Source organism: Sturnira hondurensis, unplaced genomic scaffold (assembly GCF_014824575.4).
Source record: "Sturnira hondurensis isolate 20B ecotype Veracruz unplaced genomic scaffold, ASM1482457v3 Scaffold0009223, whole genome shotgun sequence".
NCBI classification, from domain to species: Eukaryota; Metazoa; Chordata; class Mammalia; order Chiroptera; family Phyllostomidae; genus Sturnira; species Sturnira hondurensis.
The window spans coordinates 1,704,557-1,726,209 of NW_028081854.1; the positions used below are offsets into that span (position 1 = coordinate 1,704,557).

General features: G+C 41.5%; 1 protein-coding gene across 2 annotated transcripts in view; it reads left to right on the plus strand.

The window, feature by feature from the left end:
* The first annotated feature begins 4,369 nt into the window (after positions 1 to 4,369).
* The window catches only part of DCUN1D3 (defective in cullin neddylation 1 domain containing 3), a 45,866-nt gene continuing 28,582 nt past the window's right edge, over positions 4,370 to 21,653 (plus strand). The window contains exon 1 of one of the 2 annotated variants that reach the window (XM_037056899.1): positions 4,370 to 4,737. The gene's annotated coding sequence lies outside the window, so the exon portion shown is untranslated. The remainder of the gene's footprint in view (positions 4,738 to 21,653) is intronic. The other variant, XM_037056900.1, reaches the window with a different exon arrangement.

The following is a 21,653-nucleotide window of genomic DNA, read 5'->3' on the forward strand; positions in this document are numbered from 1 at the left end:
CCACCTGAGAACTGAATTTTAAATTTAATTTTACTTAAATTTAAGTAGTTACACATAGCTAATGGCTACATATGGAGAGCTCTAGACTCAGAACTGCAAATCCAATGCCCATAGGGACCAGGTAGGTAGTGGAGGAGAGAGACATTTAGGCAAACTTGATCACCGAATCACAAAGAGAGAAGCAGCTTCTTGGCTCCAGGTAACTGTTGCTATGTAGGAACCTCAGGATGCTATTGCCAGACTGCCTCATTTTTAGAGTGAAGCCAAAAATCTAGATTTTGATACAAAATGTTTTTTATTTATTTTAATTTTTATGAGTTTATTTGAGCCAAACTGACAACATGCCAGAGAGCAAGATATCAAAAGCCTCCGATGCCCATTATTTAAATGTTGACAAGTAAATTAGATAGAAAATAATTTAAATCACTGTGGCTGGGTGGCTCAGTTGGTTGGACCATCAGCCCATACACCAAAAGGCTGCAGGTTGAATTCCTGGTTAGGGCACATATCTAGGTTGCAGGTTCAATCGCCGGTTGGGAGGCAACATTATCTGTTTCTCTCTCTCCACCACCCCCTATCTCTCCTTAAAAATCAATAAATATATCCTCGATGAGGATTACAAAAAATTCAAATCACTTTCTGAGCTGAATAAAATGTTTGCAGGCAATATCTATCTTGCCAGTTTGCAACCTCCATTCAGGCCAATCCCCTCTGCTCAAAGAAAAGTGCCTTATCCAAGGCCACTCTGCTGATCTGTAGCAGATCCAAAATTGAAATCCAGGCCCTCTGATTCTTCTTCTGATACTTTTTCTCAATTTTATGAGATTGAGCGTATCTAAATGTGACAGCAACGTAGTGGCAGCAACGAGGACAAAAGCCTTTGTCAGAAGCTGTTTAAGTCTCCATGTGATATGTTATGAAAACTGTTTCTACCTGGCTATAGCCACATGTTGAACCCTATGGGGAGCCAGCAGGACACAAAGAAATAGTGTGTGGGGGAGACAGGCATATATAAACAATTAACAGGCAAAGCTGGGTTTGCTACGAGCACAAATCATGTGGGCACCAGACCAAAAGCACTGCCCTCAGGAGACTGAAAGACAAGATTGAAGCCAGACCTTAAAGGATGAATAGAAGCTGGCTAGTGGACGTGTCACAGTGTGCACAGATAACCAGGTTCTTGGTGACTGGGACAAAGAACACCCATAATTTATAGCAGAGAACATGGAAGCACGCTGACTCCAAGCAGAGATTGACCTCATGGGCCAGAGGGACTCTACTCTTAAAGGGAGGATCCTTTCTGGCTAGTTTTGGCAGGCTTTTACTATGCATGTGCAAGTAGTTGTATTACTTTAAGGCTACTGTGCTTGTGGTCTCCCATGCTTTTCCCTGATTAGCCCCTAGGGAAGGGGGTGTCCCACAATATTACTGAATTGACACCTCTTCTCTTGGGGTGCTCCTGTACTAGGTTCACCTTGTCCATCACCAGAGAATTATAGCTCTCTACGTTAGAAATTGGTGAAAAGGAAAGGAATTGTTTATTCAAGTTATACAGACTTAAGAGTAATGATTTAATGTCTTCATCAAATTCCCAAAGACCCTTAAAACACCCATAAACACACACAGTCCTTCCTTCCCCACCTTTGCCTGGTCTGGGGTACCATACCTCAGGAAAAGAAATAGAAATCTGTGGCTCAGGCAGCCCCCAGTTCTTCCCAGTAATCCGTGCTTGGCTGGTAGGCCTCCCTCTGTTCCCAGCACCATCTGCTGTATTGTCAGAATCGCCAGCTCTTATTCCAAAACCACATGGCACCTTCTCATGGCCCACCAGCAAGAGTCCTTTCACCCTTTTCACTCTTGCAGCATCTCTCCTGCATTCTTCTGAACTGCTAAGAGAGAGCTATGCATCACTGCTACATCTTGCTTTCCAGATTCCTAAGCTGTGTGGCAAAGGGAGACCCAAAGCCAAGTGATTCTCCCCTGCCAAAGCCATGTGATGATTCCTGAATCTTGTTGTGGCTGCTGCACCTAGGTTTAAATCCCAGCTCTAATCTTCCTCTGCAGCCCCATTTCCGACTCCTCCCACAATCAGCTACACTTGCCAGCACTCCTGTATTTTCCAGCTTTTCTGGGCTTCCATAGTAAGTCTGGGCAGGTGTGGTCCCATGGCGTGGAGCCAATCATCTCTAAGCTCTCATGCAAGTTCTGTAACCAGGGGGAGTTGCCTCCCAGTTACATCTTAGGTGGAAGTCACTCCCATCTCCCTGGCTCAAAGCGTGGCCACAGCTATTTACATATCTATGAAACCAGTTAAAGGTTATAGATATGTTAAATGACTGTTCTAGAGGTATCTGCAAAACTGTGGCTATGCAAAACACAATGGCCCTGCTCCATGGATCCTATCCCCAGCTCAGACTGTTGGGGGTGAGGACATCCCATATTTGTAATATTTCCTGGACACCCCGAGTTCTGGACCCCATTACAAATCCTTCTTTTGGGAGCCCCCTGGCTGCACCCTCTTACAGGTAGATGAGTCTCACTGATTATGAGGGTGGATCCTATTGTTCCAAGATATCTTTTAGGACTTGTCTGTGTTAGGAGTTTCCTTTGCAGGCTTCTCCTTCTCTGGGTAATCTCTAAACGTAAAGAGCCCCCAAAAGTTGAGAGGCCCTAGATTATCTAGAAATAAACCCCTACCTACATTTATTTTCTCTATGACCTTTCCCCTGACTTGTATAAGCAACTTAACATCTTCACCTGGATGGTTAACAGACTTACCAAAGAGACATAAGATAATTGCCTCCATAGTTTTCCCATAGGAGCCATCCTTGGTTTCTCCCTCTCCTACCCACTGCATGCCCAACTCAGCAACAAATCCTACAGGCTCTACTCCCAAAATAACACTGAGGGCCAGCTCTTCCTCCCAGTCCAGGCCTTTCCCTTCCCTCTCTTCTTCCCCTCAAGCCAGTTGCCTTTGCCATTCTCTCTCCAAAGCTTCCAGGCCCTTCTTTTGCCTCTGTAGGTTTCTAAATAAACTTGCTCTTATCATACACCGCGAATTTAATCAGTTTTTTTAATCCACTGCTACTGCAACACTGCTTTCATCTCTCCCTCGGCTACTGCAGCAGCCTAACAGGTCTGACATCTTCTACCCTTCTCCATCCAGCAGCCACAAATCATTTTTTTTAAAACGTAAGTCTGATCATGTCACTTACCTTTTTAAAGCTGTCCGGTAAGATAACCAAACCCTTACCTTGGGCTAAAAGGCTATGCTTGATCAGGCCCTGCCACTCGTCCATCACAAACCACAGCCACCTGGCCGCCATGCATTTTCGTCCTCAGAACACTGCCTACTGGCTTTTTTCTCCGCCTAGAAACCTCTTTAGCCAGTTCCCCCTTTTCTTAGATCTCCGCAAAACCTGACCTTCTCGAAACTGCCTTACCCGATTTAAAGTGGCGCTACCCACATCTTCTACCAGTTCATCTGGTGTTACTGTCTTTGAGTGCATTTCTCACTTGCTGATATCTTCCCCATTGATCTACTTTTTAGATCTACTTTCTCCTGAACTCGAATAAAAAGTCACAGAGCAAAGCCCCCTTTTAAGGACTGAGGGGCTTACAACGCTGGTTCTCCCTACCCTAGAAAATTTCTGCAGCCCGTACGGGGGCTCCGTTTGGGTCAATCTTCCTACGCTAAACATTCTCGCCTCTGGAATTGCCCCTGCTAATTTCCCATTTACAGTAGGGGATCCAAAGGATTCAGAATAGTCTTAGAGGGGCGGCAATCCGGCGTACCAGCGTCCCCAGATCAGGCTTCCCCTTACTGGCCTTCTGGCCTCTTCCCTCTGCAGGTAATACTGGCCAGAGGCGCTGAACCGGAGCCGCCCCCGCGAGGTTGGGGGTCACACAAAAACGTCTCCTAGCAACGTCGTAGCCCTCCACCCTCAACCTATCTCTGCCCCAGGGGAGCCAACCCATTCCCCCAGTCTCCCGCGCAAGGTGTCCGCGTCTCCAACCAGTACACTCACTCAGCGTCAGTCCTGCCTTCCCCAACCCGCAGAAGCGCCACAGCCCAACTGGGAGGAGGTGGTTCCACAAGCCTAGCTGAGCGACGGGGCCAACGGAGCTCCGGCAGGTCCTGCGGCCAGGCCGGACCTAACCACTGGACGGACCTCTGTGGGAGAGGTCTGTCCCAGGTCTAAGGTAGTCTGGAGTTTCCCTCAAATCTCAACTCTAGCCCACCCTCCTCCCAACAGTACAGCCAACTTCATAGTCTCTCCCCGTTTTCCCCTTACCTCTTTCGCTATCTTTTCCCCTCTTCCAGCCACCCAAGTGGTTCAGTCCAGCTCTACCTACCTCCCAGGCGCTTGATCTTTGCCCTTACTTGGCTACGGCTTCGTACGTCTTTGCGTAGATCGTGATGCAATCTTCTACCCGTTCGTTCCCCTCCCCTCTTCCATTCTCCTCCTGGAGCAGGCCGCTGGCGGGGTTACCGGAAGTGATGATGCAGGAGGGATGGAGGGGCGGGGCTCCGGGGCGGCCGCGGCCGGTGGGCCGCAGATGAAGACAAGGCGGCTCCTGCGGTGGAGAAAGAGGCGGCGGCGGGGACGGCGGCGGGGACGACGGCGGCGGGGATAGGGAGCTTGGAAACGCGAGCGGGGATGGTAGGTGGTTTGGACTCGCCGGGCCGCCGTCGTTTCCAGAAAGGGTCTGACTGGAGGAACCTCTGGAGCAACTGTGAGTTTGTTGGGGGGGAGGGGTCGAGGAAAAGGGGGGAGCGTTGAGTGCTGAAGGGGCGGGGGTTGGGTACCTCGGAAAAAGGCGGGCGTAAGGGGAGGAGTGGAAGTCAGCGCCTTGTCTGGACTGGTTCCTCTGGAAGGAGAGGAGGTGAGGGGAGTCTGTCAGCCGCAGGGCTCAGAAAACTTAACCTACTGTCTCTGCCTCCTCACCGCCAGTGCCCCTCAACCTAGGGTTTGGGGGCCGGAGCTGCCCTGGAAGTGGTGCAGACTCTGGTCCTGTGCCCTGGGTAAGCGCTGGGAGGTGGGAGCCCAGGCGGGAGGTGGTGGGTAAATCTCCCAACTCCCTCTGCCCTCATTTCCCTCCCCACCCTTCTCTTTAATCATTAACAGTTCGGGAATTAAGGGGCTCAAACCTGAAGACCTTGCTCTGCATCTTTGCTATAGACGATAACCGTTTGTGCCCGAAGTTGTGGGGCTGGAGGCTTTGCCTGTATCCTATATAGAAAGTGGGACAGGGTGACAAATGTATTTTTTTCCATTGCCCCTCACTCCTCACTCCTTCCCAATATACCCATGTTTTCACGATAATTATCTATGGTTACGTGGTAATCGAGGGTTTTTTCCCCTCTTTGCGGCACTTGGTACATTGGTCACCTCTTTTGAATTTCAGCCTCCATCCACATCTTAAATGCAAGCTTTGTAAATACTTCCGTTACAGGCTGTGTCATTTTGAGGGTACCTCTCAAAGCCTAGTAGCTCCTACTTCAGATGAGCATTTTCTCCCGTGAGTACTGGAATTCCAAGGCCCTTGCAAGAATTTCTACATAGCATTATAGCCCAGACTCTTGCTCTAAATACTTTAATTGTGAGGAATTTACATTTTGGTCAGCTCTTTTCAAAATGATTTGATGTTAGGCCAATTCTGGATTTCTGTGTTTCTCTCCATCCACACTTTGTGATGCACTTCAGATAAAAGAAAACCCCATATTACTTTTTTGTTTTTACACGTGGACAATAGCTCTTTTATATTTTTTTCAATTTATGTGTCTGGCACATGAGTCTTCAGTGACATTTGGTTTATACTAATGCCCATTTTTTTTTTTTTTGCTGATTCTTTTTGAATAGGTGGTTTTAAATTAGAAAATGTGATCTGTTCAGTCAGTAACAGATGTGAAAAATTTTTTGAAGAAAGCAAAGAATGCTTAAAAAGGTCTGTTTATTGATGTTCTTTTCGTTAAAAAAAAAAAAAAAAATCTCCAAGTAGTGTGCTTGCTCCTTCATCACAGGGGTTTCACAGTGGAGTGTGATGACTCATATTTTGTTGTTCATGTTTTCTTCGGAAATCCTCTGTTGAATTTGGAACCCTGTTTTCTGAAGAACTTTAAGAGCTAGTGTCTAATTTTGGGATCCTTTGGTTATAAAGAGTGCATGAATCCTGGCCCTATATGACTTGAGTTTAAATGCTTTGATTGTACCAGTGACAACATGTTTAGGTGTTTCACTGAAATGCAACAAAAGAAAAGAATGATTGCTGCTGTCACCTTAATTGAGCTGGAATTACTGAATAAAAGGTCCAGAATTCATTAATTCAATAAGCATTTTTTGAGTGGCTACATAGCCGATGTTTTGAGTGCTGGGGTACAAAGATGAACAGAAGTGTAATGTCCACTCTCAGGCAGCTTACATCGGGGTAGTGACACATAATCAATAAATCAGATTTTGATGAGTGCTAAAGAAAACAAGTGGTGTAAAAGAAGGTGATTGGGATGCAGTCAAGGAACAATTTCCTGAGGGGGTGACTAAAAAGTACCCAGCATGGGGAGGTGCCTCCTGGGTTCTGGAACTAGGTAGGTAGTACAGAAACTGGCTGGAGTGACTTTGGCAAGTTTCTGAGGACTGGGAGAAGAGGGGGTGGGGTGGACAGGAGGTGGGAAGAAGGGGAAAGACAGGGAAGGGGCAACAGTGACAACCAGAGCCTAGTGAGCAAAAGGGAATGAAAAGAGCCTAAGTCAGAGAGGAAGAAACTGGGCAAATAATAAGATGGAAAGGGGGATGAGATCCTTTTGATTCTCTCTATAGCCTTTCCTAGAGTCTTATCTTTTACTGTTTTGTAGATACTGATGGGCTACTCAACAAAAAAGTCACCCCACTGAGAGTAGGAGAGTAGGAGAGGAGGTGGCAGTGGTTACCTGGGTCTTTAATGGCAGCTAAAGCCCAAGCTCTGTTCATAATTCAGTGGATGTTCAATTGAGGGCGTACCTTTTTCCTGACAGGATTTTTGTCCTACATACTACTATTTAAAATTGCATATCAAGAACCCTGAATGTGTTTTAGTATATGAATCTTCCTTCTAGCTAGGGCTGAAGGTTGGGCAGGTGATAATAATATGCCCCTGTTGGTCTGTAAAGATGACCATCAAGATCTAAGTTGAAGTTGAGGTTTTTGTAGGGAGGCAGGTTTTATGTTGCAATACTTCCACTCATGTCTGGTCAGCATGATGGCTAATAACACCCAGCTGAGATTTGAGTTGGTGCTAAAAGTTTGCTCCATGGATTCCACTAGATAAATGACCATTGTGGGCCCAATCCCACTGTGTCCGCATCTTTGGACTGACCTGTAACTAAAGGATGTAACTGACTTTTGCCTTTTGTTGGGGTCATTAATCTCCAATAGTCAGCTAGTTTTCAGCCTCACCTTGACCAGATTGTATACTTGGAAGGACCAACTGTACTCCTTTTCGATTTGCCTCTCTTGAGACATGTTAAAGTGGGCTAAAACAATATGCTGTTTTCTTCTTTTGAACCCCACAACAGTGACTAGTGTGTATTGGTTCTTTGAGCCCGGGTTAAAAAGACCCCTTAATGTTGCTTGGTCTACATGTATAAAAGTCATTATTAAAAATGCTAAATAAAACCTTTTAGTGTTTGGGGAAAACAATCAGAAATTGAGGACTTGTCACCTGTTCTAGGTTCTAGTACTTTAGTAGCATCTGTAGGTGGATCATCAAAACTTGAGTAAGTATACTAGGCAGTCTTGAAGGGGATGGAATAGAGAGCCTGGTACTAAATTCCAACTTGAGTGCAAATGGAAAGTCTTTTACTTAGCAAGCAAGTGACTAGAGTGAACAACTAGGGTGAGGCAGCCAGTAGACTACCCTCTGTACTACAGAGTAGCTCAAAGAAATGGAGAATTCCTTTGTGATTCTCTTTATGCGATGGGGGGCCCCCCAAAATGGTAATTTATTTATAAAAAAATTGTGTGCTGATTCTTAAACCTGTCACCTTCAGAGTACTCTCCAGTTGATGCAATACTCCTATCTAGTCATGTTTTTTTCCACTGTTCAAAAACAGTTTTTGAACTCATTGATTTTGATGCTTTTTAGGGCTACTGTGTTTTGTTTCACCTCTTCCACATCAGCAAAACATTTCCCTTTGAGGACATTTTTCATCCTGGGAAACAAAGTCACTCGGGGGTGAGATTAGGTGAATAGGGAGGGTAGGGCTTGGAGGCTCATGCTGTTTTTGGTTAAAAACTGAACATTCAGCGTGGTATGGGCAGGTGTGCTATTAAATCACTCACGAATTGGGCAAATATGTTGAAAGAGTCTTCAGAAAAAATCACTGAAGCTGAACACAGCCTCTCACAACACCACCAGTGGGTTCACTGAAACAGATGGGTTCCTTGAATACTCTCTAAGTGGGGGAAGCATATACTACAAGGGGCCTGCCCTTCAGAAGAGAATTCTGTTTTATTTTACTTATTTTTTTGGCGCCCTTCCCACTGTGTGTATATGTGTGTGTATACACACAGAGAAATTTTATATATATATATATATATATATATATATATATATATATATATATATGAATAACTTGGCTTTGGCCTAGGTTATAGAATTTTGAACTTTGTGTCCTAATGCTGGGCTATACATTTTCTGGTCAATAGATTCATCTTTTTTTTTAAGAATTTATTTATTTATCTTTTAGAGGGGAGGGGAAGGAGAGCGGAAGAGAAATATCAATGTATGGTTGCCTCGCGTGCATTCCCTGCCAGGAACTGGCCTGCAACCCAGGCATGTGCCCTGATTGGGAATCAAACCATGATTTTTGGTTCACAGGCCCGCACTCAATCCACTGAGCTACATCAGCCAGGCCTCTATTCATCTTTATTTCAGTGGTTTATTATAACTCATGTATGAAAATATCCTACTGGCTGAGATTTCATTAGCCAGTTTGGAGACTTTAATTTCCTAAAGAGCATTGGATAGGTAGGAGGGGACTTAGACACAGGGAGAAGCCATTGATTTCTACATTTGGTGCTAAATGTGTTTGGGGAAAGACTCCACGAATCTAAGAACTGGGTTTTTTTCTGAGTTACCAATGAATTTGTTTCTTAAACTCTGAGGGCTTTTAGATAAACTGAAAGGTGGACAACCTAGAGCCAATTGATGCCACCTTCTTTTAGAGTTGTGGGTATTTTGCATTGCATTAGATGACTTAAATTAATCGGATTTTGCTACTGTTTTGGTAGGTGTGCAGCATAATGGAATTGTACACTGACTTCCAGTTGATCCGAGGTGAGGGTGGGGTAACTCAGATTGAAACAGTGGTAATTAACTCTTTAATTACATCTTTGTGTATATGTACAGATGTTGATACCAGTGAACCAGGATCAGTTCTTCCTAAATGTTCTGAAGTTCTTTGAACGGTAGAACATTGTGTTTAATTGAGTTAGTGTCTTTGAATTAAAATCAAGTTTCACTAGTTCTCATGTCTGTTTTTCTAGGTAATGGAGAGTCCTATTTCTTTGGGGGTTTACAAGGAGATTACCACAGCACCTGACCATTTGATTGGCAAATAACTACAAAGTAGAATTTAACATAATTTAGTGAAGTAACAAGAGAAAACATTGGAAGTGGCTGAAACTCGATTTCTTCAAAGTTGTGATATTGAAAGGAGAAAGTGGGAGGGGCAAAATGCCAAGTGATTTTATTTTATTTTATTTTTTTAAATATTTTATTTATTTATCTTTAGAGGGGAAGGGAAGGAGAGAGTAAGAGAAACATCAGTGTATGGTTGCTTCTTGTGCATCCCCTGCTGGGAACCGGCCCCTGCTGGGAACTGGCCTGCAACCCAGGCATGTGCCCTGACTGGGAATTGAACCGCGATTGTGTGGTTCGCAGGCCCGTGCTCAATCCACTGAGCTACACCAGCCAGGGCCCAAGTGATCTTTTAAAATGGTACAAATGAGACCTTATTTTAATAGTGTACATCAAAATAAGGAAGCTCGGTAAATCATTCTTCCATGGTGAATTGCTTTTGTTGTGGCAAAATAAGCTGGCTATGGCTAGCACTCCATCCCAAACCAACCTAATTGTAGGAGTTGGCCTGCTCTCGAGTGTCCTGTGAGCTGTGCTAGATTGTTGGGTTTCTGGCTGAATTGCAGCATGGAAGCTTAGGTTGCATAGTGTTGGGAAGCCTCATCTACTTCCTATTCTGCCCTGCTCTGCTGGAGGGCTCATGAAGGCTGGAAATAATTCTGTCACTGAGGTCTGTAGATCCAAACTAGATATGATAGCTGAGGATCTTGGATAGCAACATTGCACAGTGTAGGACTTCTCATTTTTGGAGATATTTGTTTAGCTTTTTTTTTTGTAACCACTGCTCCAGTCTCTGCTTGTTAGTCTGGAAGACTCTTAGAAACATTTGCTCCCTTACCTGATTAGCAGATTGTTTCCATCCTATCAAGATAGCAGACTTTAGTTAACAGCTTTTAGCTCTTGTCAGTTGGTGAAGGGTTTGGACTCTGCAGTTTTTGCCTAAAGTGGGTTGATGTATGACCTATAATTTTGATTCTGAATAAGACTGAAGTTACATCATTAAGTATATTGAATGCAGTTAATTCCTCTTTCTCTAGTTTAGCAAGAAGGAGGGAAAAGACCCTGAAAAAACCTTTGAATGTATCTAGTGTCATATTTTTTCAAACTGGGCTTCGGGGACGCCTCTCAGGGGTCATTGCTAGGGAATTCAGGAATGAGTGGGCTTTGATGTCTTCCTTCCATTTCACCCCACTATGCTTCACTCTGAAAGTTATCTTAATATTGTTATATTGGATTTCCCCATGAGATTTCAGGTGAATAGAGTATTTTGAGACTGAAAACAAGTTGAAAAGTATTGATTTAGTAAGGAAATGGAAATCTAGAAAGCTTAGTAAACTTGGTTTAAAGTTACAGAGCAAGGTACTGCCAGCTACAGGACTGGACTCAGGCTGTCTCTGCATTAAATTTTGTTTTCTCATTTACATAGCCTCATATACGTCATTATTGGAACTTTAGAGTTTGTTTGAGCTTAATTGAATCCAAACATGTAACAGACTACCACTCTTTTTCAGAAAAGATTCCCTAGAACTGTCTTTGAAACATGCAAAGTACCACTACTTACTAGTGGTACTAGTAAGTAGCTGACCTTTTTTCCTCAGACTGTTTCTGAAAGTGACAATACGTCTTTCAAAAAGAAGTTGAGTCTTTATCACTCCAAGTTCTAAGAATTTAGCTTAAAGCTAAGCTAGTGGGCCTGCTGTGGAGAACACCTTTGCAAAATGCTGATTTGAATACTGCCTCTTCCCAGTGACCTGCTGTGGAATCTGAACAGGGAAACCCAGGTGTACCCATTGACAGACAGCTTTCAAACAGCTCTGGAAATAACTGTAGTGGCCACCTCCTTTTTCAAATGTGAAGTAAATTTATTTTCAGTTGAATACTTGCTTTGTTGTTACTTTATAACTACTAGTGGTTATTCTTCTGACAGGAGGGGAAGGTTGAGAGGACCACTGCTATAAGGATCCTTGGTAGCAGGATCATGCACATGCTGCAAGTCCCTGGTCCTCAGAGAAGGCATTTTTCCCAGTTGTGACATTTTCTTCCAAGTGAGTAGAAGTCAAGAGTGAGGAATGATACAGTGAATATTCTTGTGTCCATTTAAAGAATATTTCCATGGCCTCAGTTTGTTGGAGCATCACCTTGAACACCAAAAAATTTCAGGTTATGTTTCTGTCTCACATCGATATTTTTCTCCCTCCCCCCCTTCTTTCTTCCTTCCTCTCTTTCCACCCTTAAAAATATCAGTGAACATATCCTTGGGTGAGGATTAAAAAAATTATTTCCATGGTTCTTTTTCTTCTAGTCAACTTTACTTTGAAATAACTAGTCACTTCTCCAGTCATTTATTCAAAACAGTTGGTTATAGCTGATGTTTACGACAAGGAGAATCTTGCTTGGAGGTTTCCTAACACTGAAAAAGAAAAGTCTGAAGATCTGTCTAGAGGCAGTTTGATATTGATAGTGGGGTTCTGTTGTGGGGGAGGAGGAGAAGGTGGTGGTGGTATGGTCGTATTGTGGACTTGGGTGTATAGGGTGAAGAGAAATGCCCTTTGTGGTCCAGCTGGAAATGTGTCAAAAATGCTCACAATGGCACTTGGGAAGAGTGGGTGGGGAAGGAGTAGGCCTAGAAGATGGCCCAACTCCAGGGAACACTATTCACAAGGAGGGGGCTGGGGGGCCTATAGAGTTGAGTAATCAGTAGTCCTGACCATAATCACTCTCTTCCATGACTAGAATTTGCATTCCTGGTGGGAAGGGATTTATGAAGGGACTCAGAGGCTGGTTTGACTGGATTAATCTTCAAGATTGACTTGTTAGTCATGATTGACAGTTTATGGAGTAGTAGCCTAATTTTTTTGAGATCTCTGGCTCCTTTGACTTTATTTTTGACAGAAGTTGGTAAACAAGAGGAATAGTCATGTCCCTGGGTCCACTCGAGTTTGGTTTAAGTACATGTTGAGGCAAATACAAGATGGTGTCTATTGTCATTTAACAATATCTGCTATCCACAGGGACCAGTTACATGTAACTATTGAGGTAATATATAATTCTCCCATGGGATCTATAATAGATGTGAAATAAATCATAATTAAAATGATTAATAAATCAGTTTTAACTTCATACTTATACAAGATTCTGTAGCAGGTGAAATTAGTTTTTTGGTCTTTTAAGAGACATGTTGTTTTACCAGTTTCTTGTGGATCTCTCCATAGGGTGAGAATTTCCTACTAGTGCCAAAAACATCAAGCAGGACTATGAATTGGTGATATAATAGCGTATTTAATGATTAGATCAAGCAGGGAAGTGGCTCTCAAGGTATCTGTTAAGTTAGTTTTAATATGGACTCTTTTTTTTTGAGGTTGTAATTATATCATTTCAACAATTCTCTGACTCCATCTGAGTGTCCAGCAACAATTCAATTCAATTCAATTCATTTCTGACACAGACTGCCTGGAGTTAGTGTTGACCCCACAAGTTAATGACTCAGTCTCACAAGATTGCCCCACTTCAGGTACTAGCCACAAGTATGAGATAGCCCCAAGTTACCTGCTATTCCTTCTGCCTGGCAGACGAATTTGGGAGTTCCTATGATACCTCTTGCCCAGGATGATAAAACATGTGACACTCAGAACACAGCAAAGCATGATATTTAGGATTACAGTTTCATTATCAAGGATACAACTTAGGGACAGCCAAATGGAAGCGATGCATAGGGCAAGGTAGGGATTGGGGACACAGAGCTTCCATTTCACCTCTGGGCATACTAGCTTCTCAGCACCTGAATGTGTTCACCAACCCTGAAGTTTTCCTAGTCTTGTTCAGTTTCAACTATGGTTCCTATATGTAGGCCCAATTAGATTAAAATACTGGCAATTGGTGATTGAATTTCAGCCACCTTTCCCTCCCCCGTGGTTTGGAGGTGGCACTGAAAGTTTCTACTTTCTAATCCTGTGCCTGCTCTTTCTGGTATGGCCAGACCCTCTCTTGGGTCACACCCTGAGTCACATCTTTAGCATGAACTCCATTGTGAGCCTATGAGTAACAAAGGACATTCCTATCTATAAGGAAGTTCCAGGGGTTTTAGGGCCTTCATCTGGACCTGGAGATAAAGACCAAATATATTTTTTATTATACCACATTAATACTCCAGAATGGTATATATTCTTGAACTTCAGATTACACTAGCTCTAGACCTCCATAATGCAAGAAATGAACTTACTATAAGATACCAGGTATACAGCCCTGGCTGGTGTGGCTCAGTGGATGAGTGCAGGCCTGCAAACTAAAAGAATGCAGGTTTGATTCCCAGTCAGGGCACATGCCTAGGTTGCGAGTCAGTCCTTAGTTGGGGGTGTGCAAGAGGCAGCCTATCCATGTATCTCTTGCACTTTAATGTTTCCCTCTCTTTTTCCCTGCCTTTCCCCTCTCTTTAAAGAAAGAAAGAAAGAAAGAAAATCTTTCTTAAAAAGGTATCGGGTATACAGAATTCATGTTTTCTTTCAGTGAGTATAAAAAGAGTCGGGTATACATAGTGCATTGGGTTTAAGAGCATCAGGCTACAGTCAGTTTGGGTTTGAGTCTGAATGCTACCACCAACTTGTCACTTGACTTTGGATGAGCCACCTAATGTCTCTAAGCCTCATTTCCTTTAAGTGTAAAATGAGGATAATCATAGTAAAGTGTTTTGTGGATTCAGTAAGGTAAGTGCACTTGAAGGATATGGCATAGTGCCTGGCATATAATTAAAAATTTAATAACATTAGTTCTTACTGTCTACTTGCATGCATAGCTAAACTCACCTGGATTGACAGCTCCCCAGAAATATCATTTTTTCTCACCTTGTAGGGGGACGTATAGGACATTGTATGAAACATTGCTAGGCACACAGTAGACACAGGTGAAAATAAAACCTGCTCTGGGTATCTGGAAAATAGAGGAATGACTCTGTAATGGAAACTTCCACCCTGTTTTCAAAGCTAGCTTAAAACCCTAGAGATGGAAAACCTTTTTCCTGGAATCCTGTAGAACATGCAAGGTATGGCAATGGGGGCAGGGAGAGGGACGGGGTGCGGGTTTAGGGTCTAGGAGTCTGCTGAATCAAAAATAGGGAATTGTTTCAGAAGATGTTTTTGTCTTTGGCATTATGCTTTGAGGTTTAGTGAGTTGGGAAAAACCACATGAGACTTTGGGAAGGGAATAACATTTATTTCAGCGGGTTGAGACAGTCTTTGAGAATGGGCTGTCAGATACCGTGTTGTGTGATATAAAGCATTTGGGACTACACTGTGGAAAGAGTATGGAGTTACCTTGGAAAATTAAAATTGGAACTGCCTTATGACTCAGCAATTCCATCTATAGAAGTAGTTGTATTTCTGAAGAAACTCAAAACACCTAATTCACAAGAATGTATTTGTACCCCTATGTTCACTGCAGCATTATTTAAAATAGTCAAGATTGGGAAGCAGCCCAGGTGGCCACAAGTAGATGAGTGGATAAAAAGGCTATGATACATTTACACAGTGAAATACTATTCATCCATAACAAGAAGGAAATTTTACCCTTTGTGACAGCATGAATGGACCTGGAGAATGTTATGTTAAGTGAAATAAGCCAGTCAGAGAAAGATAAGTACCATATGATTTCACTCATGGAATCTAATGAAGAAAAGAAGGTAACGAACGAAATAGGAGCAGACTTATGGATACAAAGAATAGACTGACAACTGTCAGAGGTGGTAGAGGAGCTGGGTGAAAAAGGTGGAGGGATTAACTAAAAAAAGAAAAGAAAACACTCTTAGACAACAGCGTGGTGATGGAGAAGGTAAAAGAAGTTAAAGGGGGGATAAGTGGTGATACAGATGACATATTGTAGAATTGTACCCCTGAAACCAATAAAATTTTATTAACCAGTGTCAATCCAATAAATTCAATTTTAAAAAGCATTTGGGGCTAAATAACTTTCCCATTGTGGCTTGACTACATTTTTTGTGTATGTGCTGCTTGAAAGAACACTCAAGAGTGTGTCTTTTTGTACTGTTGATGGCATGTGAGATGATTTTTGGGTGTTACTTTGATGAACACTTTTACTCTTCTGTATTTTTATGTGTATTAATGAAAACATAATCAGCATATCAGGTCTGTGACCTCCAGCGATAGTGATTTTTAGGATGATGTTACAATGGATATTATTTTTTTAAGCTTTTAAGAAAAGTATTAGGTGAATAATCATTGGGGTGTTAAACAGATATAAGATCATAAAGGTTGTATTGGAGTGGCTGACATTTCTAAGGTTCAGTAATTCTGGTGCAGAGACCAGTTAGATTTACTAAATGGATTTAAAGACTAGCCCAACTTAAGCGAATTGAGAAATTTCTATTTGTGCATTTATGGTGAAAATACCTGTAAATACATTATGTAGATTTTAAAACATGGTAAATGTTAGTAGTATAGCTTTTTTTAGTGATGAAAAATGAATACTACTGCTTTCACTTTCACCATTAGCAGTTTCCCCAAAGCCTGGAGTGATTCTTACTTCCTTCCATTCTTTGGTGTTGGAACACCCCATGCTAGGAGTTTATGTTCTGACTTTTAGGTGGGACAAAAAGCCACCCCTCTCTTGAATGCATGCCAGTGCGTATATTCTAGGTTCTGGAAGGCTGTGACTCTGCCCGATCATAATGACCTTCTACATTACTTCTTGCTGGAAACTGCTTTAAAGTTAAAATGTGAGCCCTGGGTGGTGTAGCTCAATGGATTGAGCACGGGCCTGCACACCAAAGGGTCACCAGTTCAATCCCCAGTCAGGGCACGTGCCTGGATTGCAGGCCAGGTTCCCAGTTATGGGTGCATGAGAGGCAGCCACACATTGAGGTTTCTCTCCTTCCTTTCCTCTTTCTCTAAAAATAAATAAATAAAATCTTTAAAAAAAACAAAGGTACAATGTGATATGAGCCCTAAAGTGAAGTCAATCTTTATTTAAAACTTCATTTCATTGTCTGCCATATCACTGATAACAGTGGGGTCTTCTTAGGTAAAACAACCAGTCAGAAATAAAACAAATTGGGAGGTGCTTTCTTTTTAAGTAGAACCTCAGAATGAAATTGAAGTCTCAATTGTGTAGTAGTAGTTAAGAAAGCTCCTTCCAGATTTGGTTTCTTGACGTTATTTTATTTTAAGCCTTAATTACATGTGTTTCCTTGACGTTTTCTGTGTGTCCTGACACTGTAATATTTTATTATCTCCATTTGATTGTTGGCCTGTGTTCTACAAGTGGTTTTGTTCTATAGTTACCTCAGCGTTAAGGGCCATACAACTAGTATAATGTTTCAAATTTAGTTTAAAAAATTGCTATAAAGATGGTTCCAGGTCTGTTATCTTTCTGTACCATGTGTCATCTAGTCAAAATAGGTTAAAACAGAGTAAAATGGTGACAGTGGTATGGCCCAAGATTTTTCTCGTCTGTTAATTTAGTACAGAATTTCTACACGATTTTATAATCATGTAGAAACTCTCAGAGTTTTCCCACCTAAGGTAGAATCTGATGTTACAAGCCACGAGCCCTCATGCTTTCTAAATTTTGGTTTTGTCATTCATACTGTGTTGTCTCCTGAGAGAAGTGGTGACTGTATTATTTGGTGCATTGGGAAAGGGGGAAAGTCTTTACTCAAGGCTGTATTTTGCAGGATTAAAAATCTTCTTACTAAAATCTATTTCACGATGTTCATCCTTTGCACAGATCCACAAGACCTCCTTATACAAGGTAAACGTCAGGTTCCCGAAACAGTTGTTAGTCATAATTTATAGATAATTGCTGGTAAGTGTGGAGAAATTCTGAAGAGGGATGGATGGGTGGGAGTTGTGACATTTGTCCTTGGTCTGTAGACTAGGATTTGCAAAGCCAGAGTGAGGTTGTTCATTTCCTTCTCTTGGGAAATTACCATTGGATCAGTGAGTCTTGGTTAATATCTCCTATGGGCAGCTGAATAGTTGGACTTTTGAAGATGAGAGCCATAAGAAACAATATTCTTTCCTTGTCATACAAAAAATTATCTCTGTGGCAGCATAATGTCCATGTATAAGCATTCAAGGCCACACATTTGAAAAGATTAAATAAAACTTAGATCAAAATAAGATATGTACACATGTAGTGGTGGAGTCAGATCTTCTGTAGCCATTCTTACATGTTTCCAGCACCACTCACTCTGGTCTTCTCAGAACAGACTAACCTTGTAATTTATCTGCAATCTTCATTTCTAAAATAAAGCCCATTCACGTTGTTGGAAACTGGAAATTTCATGGTTATTTAAATAAAAATGTATAATCAAAGACTTTATTTAAACCTCTCCAGGCAAAGAACTGAAATTGCTTAATTTATCTGAGCATTTGCATTTCTGAGATTCCAACTACAACCATTTGCTTGTCCTGGCAGAAATAATAAAAATTTATGTAACAGGTAAAAGTCTAGTTGCTTTTTCCACATTTGGAAGGGAACAGTTTTTTCTTCCCTCTGAGCAGTTTAGCCTAAGTTCCTCCTCTTTCTGGTTTCTAGATTTACTATTTGCACAGTAAATAAATTGATTCATTCAATACTGAGCTCTGAGGGTCTCCAGTACTTAGTACTTCTGACCATCTACCTAAGCAAAAGAGTTTTTGACTACAATAGCAGCTTATTAGAACACAGCTTTTAAAAACACACTTTTTACAGTTCTCAAGCTTTTGCTACAGATAGAAGTTTTCTCTAAGAACCAGAGTATGATAGTTCTCAAGTTAGATGTATGTGAGCAATGAACCAGCTTTCCCAGGCAGAATATGGATCATTCATAGGGGACTTCTGAAACTCAAAAGCAGTCTTGTAAGCTAGAAAAAAATTGGCCTCCAAATTTGAGTTTCTTACTATTGAATTCAAAGTGAAGTATATATAGTCTGATTTTTCTTAAGGATTGACCCTAGAATTGGATACATGATGTTTCAGGAAAAAGAATATTTTTATGTTTTGCCAGTTATACCAATAAATTTGAGTGCCCTGTTGTGGATCTGGTTTTTATGGTATGGTAGGAAAACACACCTAACAAGTATAGACATTAGAACAATTAGAAAATGCTAAATCAGGACTAAAAAGTGTAAGTGCTGTCTTGGGAGGTGTGGAGGGACAGAGAGTCTCTAGGACAGGAGAGGAGTCCTGTGAGAGGTAAAGTCTGAACTGGGCTTGAAAGACCAACATTAGAGAGTAAGGAGACCTTCCAAGCAGAAGTGAGGTAACAGCATGGGTAAAACTAGAGTGGCACAAGGGGCCATGGCATCTTGGGAATGGCAGATGTTTCAGGATGCCTGTGGAATGAGGTGGAGAATGACAGGAGTCAAGGCCAAATTCAGAAGGGCCTTGTGTGCTTTATTGAGTTTGAGTTTTATTGTATAGATAAAAGGGTACTATTAAATAATGGCATACTCCCTTGGAGCATGTGTGTGGGTGTGTGTATTTTAGATCAGTCCCGTGGCAGAGAGATTGGAGAAAAGATTAAACTATTAAACTATTAATAGTAGATTAAACTATTTGTGAAGGTACTGCAGTAAAGATGGCAGGGGCCTGAACTGTAGAATTACTGAGTTAGAATTTACAAAGTTTGTCTGAGTCTGATAAAATTTTATTGCTTGTAGGTTCCACATGGGTCAGTAGGCTGAAGGGTGCTTGCTTTATATAATCACTTAGAGGCTGTTGTATCTTGAACTGTCATGGACTGTCTTGGTCCCCATGACAGGGGACAAGATAGCTGGGATGTCACATGCCAGCTCTATGCTTGGGTTTGGAAATTCTAGGTATCACATCTAACTACAGCCTATTGGCCCAAAATAGGCATGTTCCCCCACCTAACTAAAAAGAAACTGGGAAACTGGGGGAGCAGATGGAATGTTTAGTGAGCTCTGTCTGTGCCACAACGTAGGAACTTGAGTAAGATGCTTTTATTTCTGAGCTTATTTCTTATCTGTAAAAGGGGAATATCAGTAGTACCAACCTCATAGAGTAGCTGTGGGGATTAACTGCTATAACAGCTATAAAATGCCTAGAGGTGTATCTGTCACAATGAAGCCATTGGAGAAAGTCTTTGATCTTGAGATTTTCTTAATGTGGGTCATATCTAATTAGTAGGTTATAACCAATAATTTAACACCGGTCCCCCCCTCCAAGCCCCCAAAATAAAAAGCATAGAGTGCATCATAGAACTGAGAGTGGGTGCTGCTGTAAGAAACTTTTGAGTTATACATGTACTGATTTATTTGGTCAGTATGTAAAGTGTTGTTCGCACTGAAGGTTGCAGATAGAGTTCAAAAGACACTGGTCTAGTTCATAGTACAGTCTCTCAGTTCGCAGTGACTGAAAGACTTATGCATACCAAACAAAGAACCCCATTCTATTGCAGTATACTTTTTTTTGAAATAATCAGTTTACACTTCCAGATTTTTAAAAAGGATTAACCTTAATTTTGAGAAAGAGTAAAACATGGGTTTGAGTTTTAGCTTTGCCACTTGGTAGCTGTGTACCCTTAGGCAAGTTTCTGTACCTCAGTTTTCTCACCTGTAAAATCATGATGACAATACCTAACTCATAGGATATTATTGTTGGATTGTTGGATTAGTTGATAGGTGTAAAATGTTTTGAAAACAGACTGGCACATAGTAAACTTTTTGTAAGTATTTATAGACAAGATCATGTGAAAGAGGCTAGTGCTGTGCATGTATGTAGACTTACACGGTGCACTAGGCACACAGTAGGTGTTTATTTTTCATTTGAATCTTTAGAAAGTGTTGTTTGATGTAACTTAGCCCTTTTCATGTTATCATACACACACTCCCTGCCTTCTTGGGATTGGCAGTCTTAAGATACTGTCACTGAAACAGTGACATCCTTTCTGTTCTATGTACTTGTCATTTTTGAGTGCTTGAGAGTAATGAATGTTTATGTTCTGTTAGGGGTAAATAATGTACAGTGCATTTAAACCTTGAGTGCATAATGGAAACAAATAGTAAAAAGTCATAACAGATGATTTTAAAAATTCAGTCAGAAGAACTTATTAATAAAATATTTTTCTTTCCTGTATTTATAAAAAGTTTTTGGGAAGAAGCAAGTATCAAAAGTTGTTTTGAGATTGTGAGGGAGACTTCTTTTGCAGTGAGTAGTTGATGTCAGTAGACTGATGTGCAGTGAGAACACTGCCTTTGCCAGATCAGTGGGGGATGCTAGCTCTACCTTCCACTCTGATACAGAGTGGTACTCTGGGTGAGTAGGAGCTAATCCTGGCTGCCTGGCAGAAGTGGATTTGTTGTATAATTATGGTACCCAGGAACCCTTTGGGGAGGTTTTTATTATCTTACTATCATGACACTATCCATTTAAGGCCTGAAGATTATTAATTTTTGTTCCCATCTAGGTCCACCAGAGTGATTCTCATAACTGAAAGGGTAGCAACTTACTGTTAAATGCCTGTACTTGGCTTTTGTTTTGCCAAAGTTAATCAGGAATTGTTGTTAGAAATTCAGAGATATTTCACTTAGTGACTTATTAGTAGCTTAGAAGGCTCCCCCCCCCCCCCCCATTAAGCTGATTTAACTTCTGAAAAATGAGTCATGTTTAGGGTTTCAAACATTTTCTCTTTGACTAGTCTTAAAAAAGGTATATTAATGTTTCTATCTTGTCAGTTGCTATAGCTATTCATTTGTGTCACTCCTGCCATTCCTGAAGCAAATGTCACTTTGGTTTTCCATTACCTGACTCCCGTGGACTTCTTAATTCTATTACTGTGGCCATCCAGTGCAAACAAGCCTGCACTTTTTTTGACTTAGTAAGAAATGTGGTAGTGTGATTCCTGTCCCCAGCTACCAGTGCTTAAACTTGTAATTTTTCAATGTTTTGTGTTAAAACAAACTTCTAATTCTGGCCATTTTTCTTTTTGATTTTAGACCTAAAATTGGAAGCTTTATTTTTGTAAAACATTCTCCTAGAAAGGTAACCAGTGTTGCTATCCCAAATATTATTACTAGTCC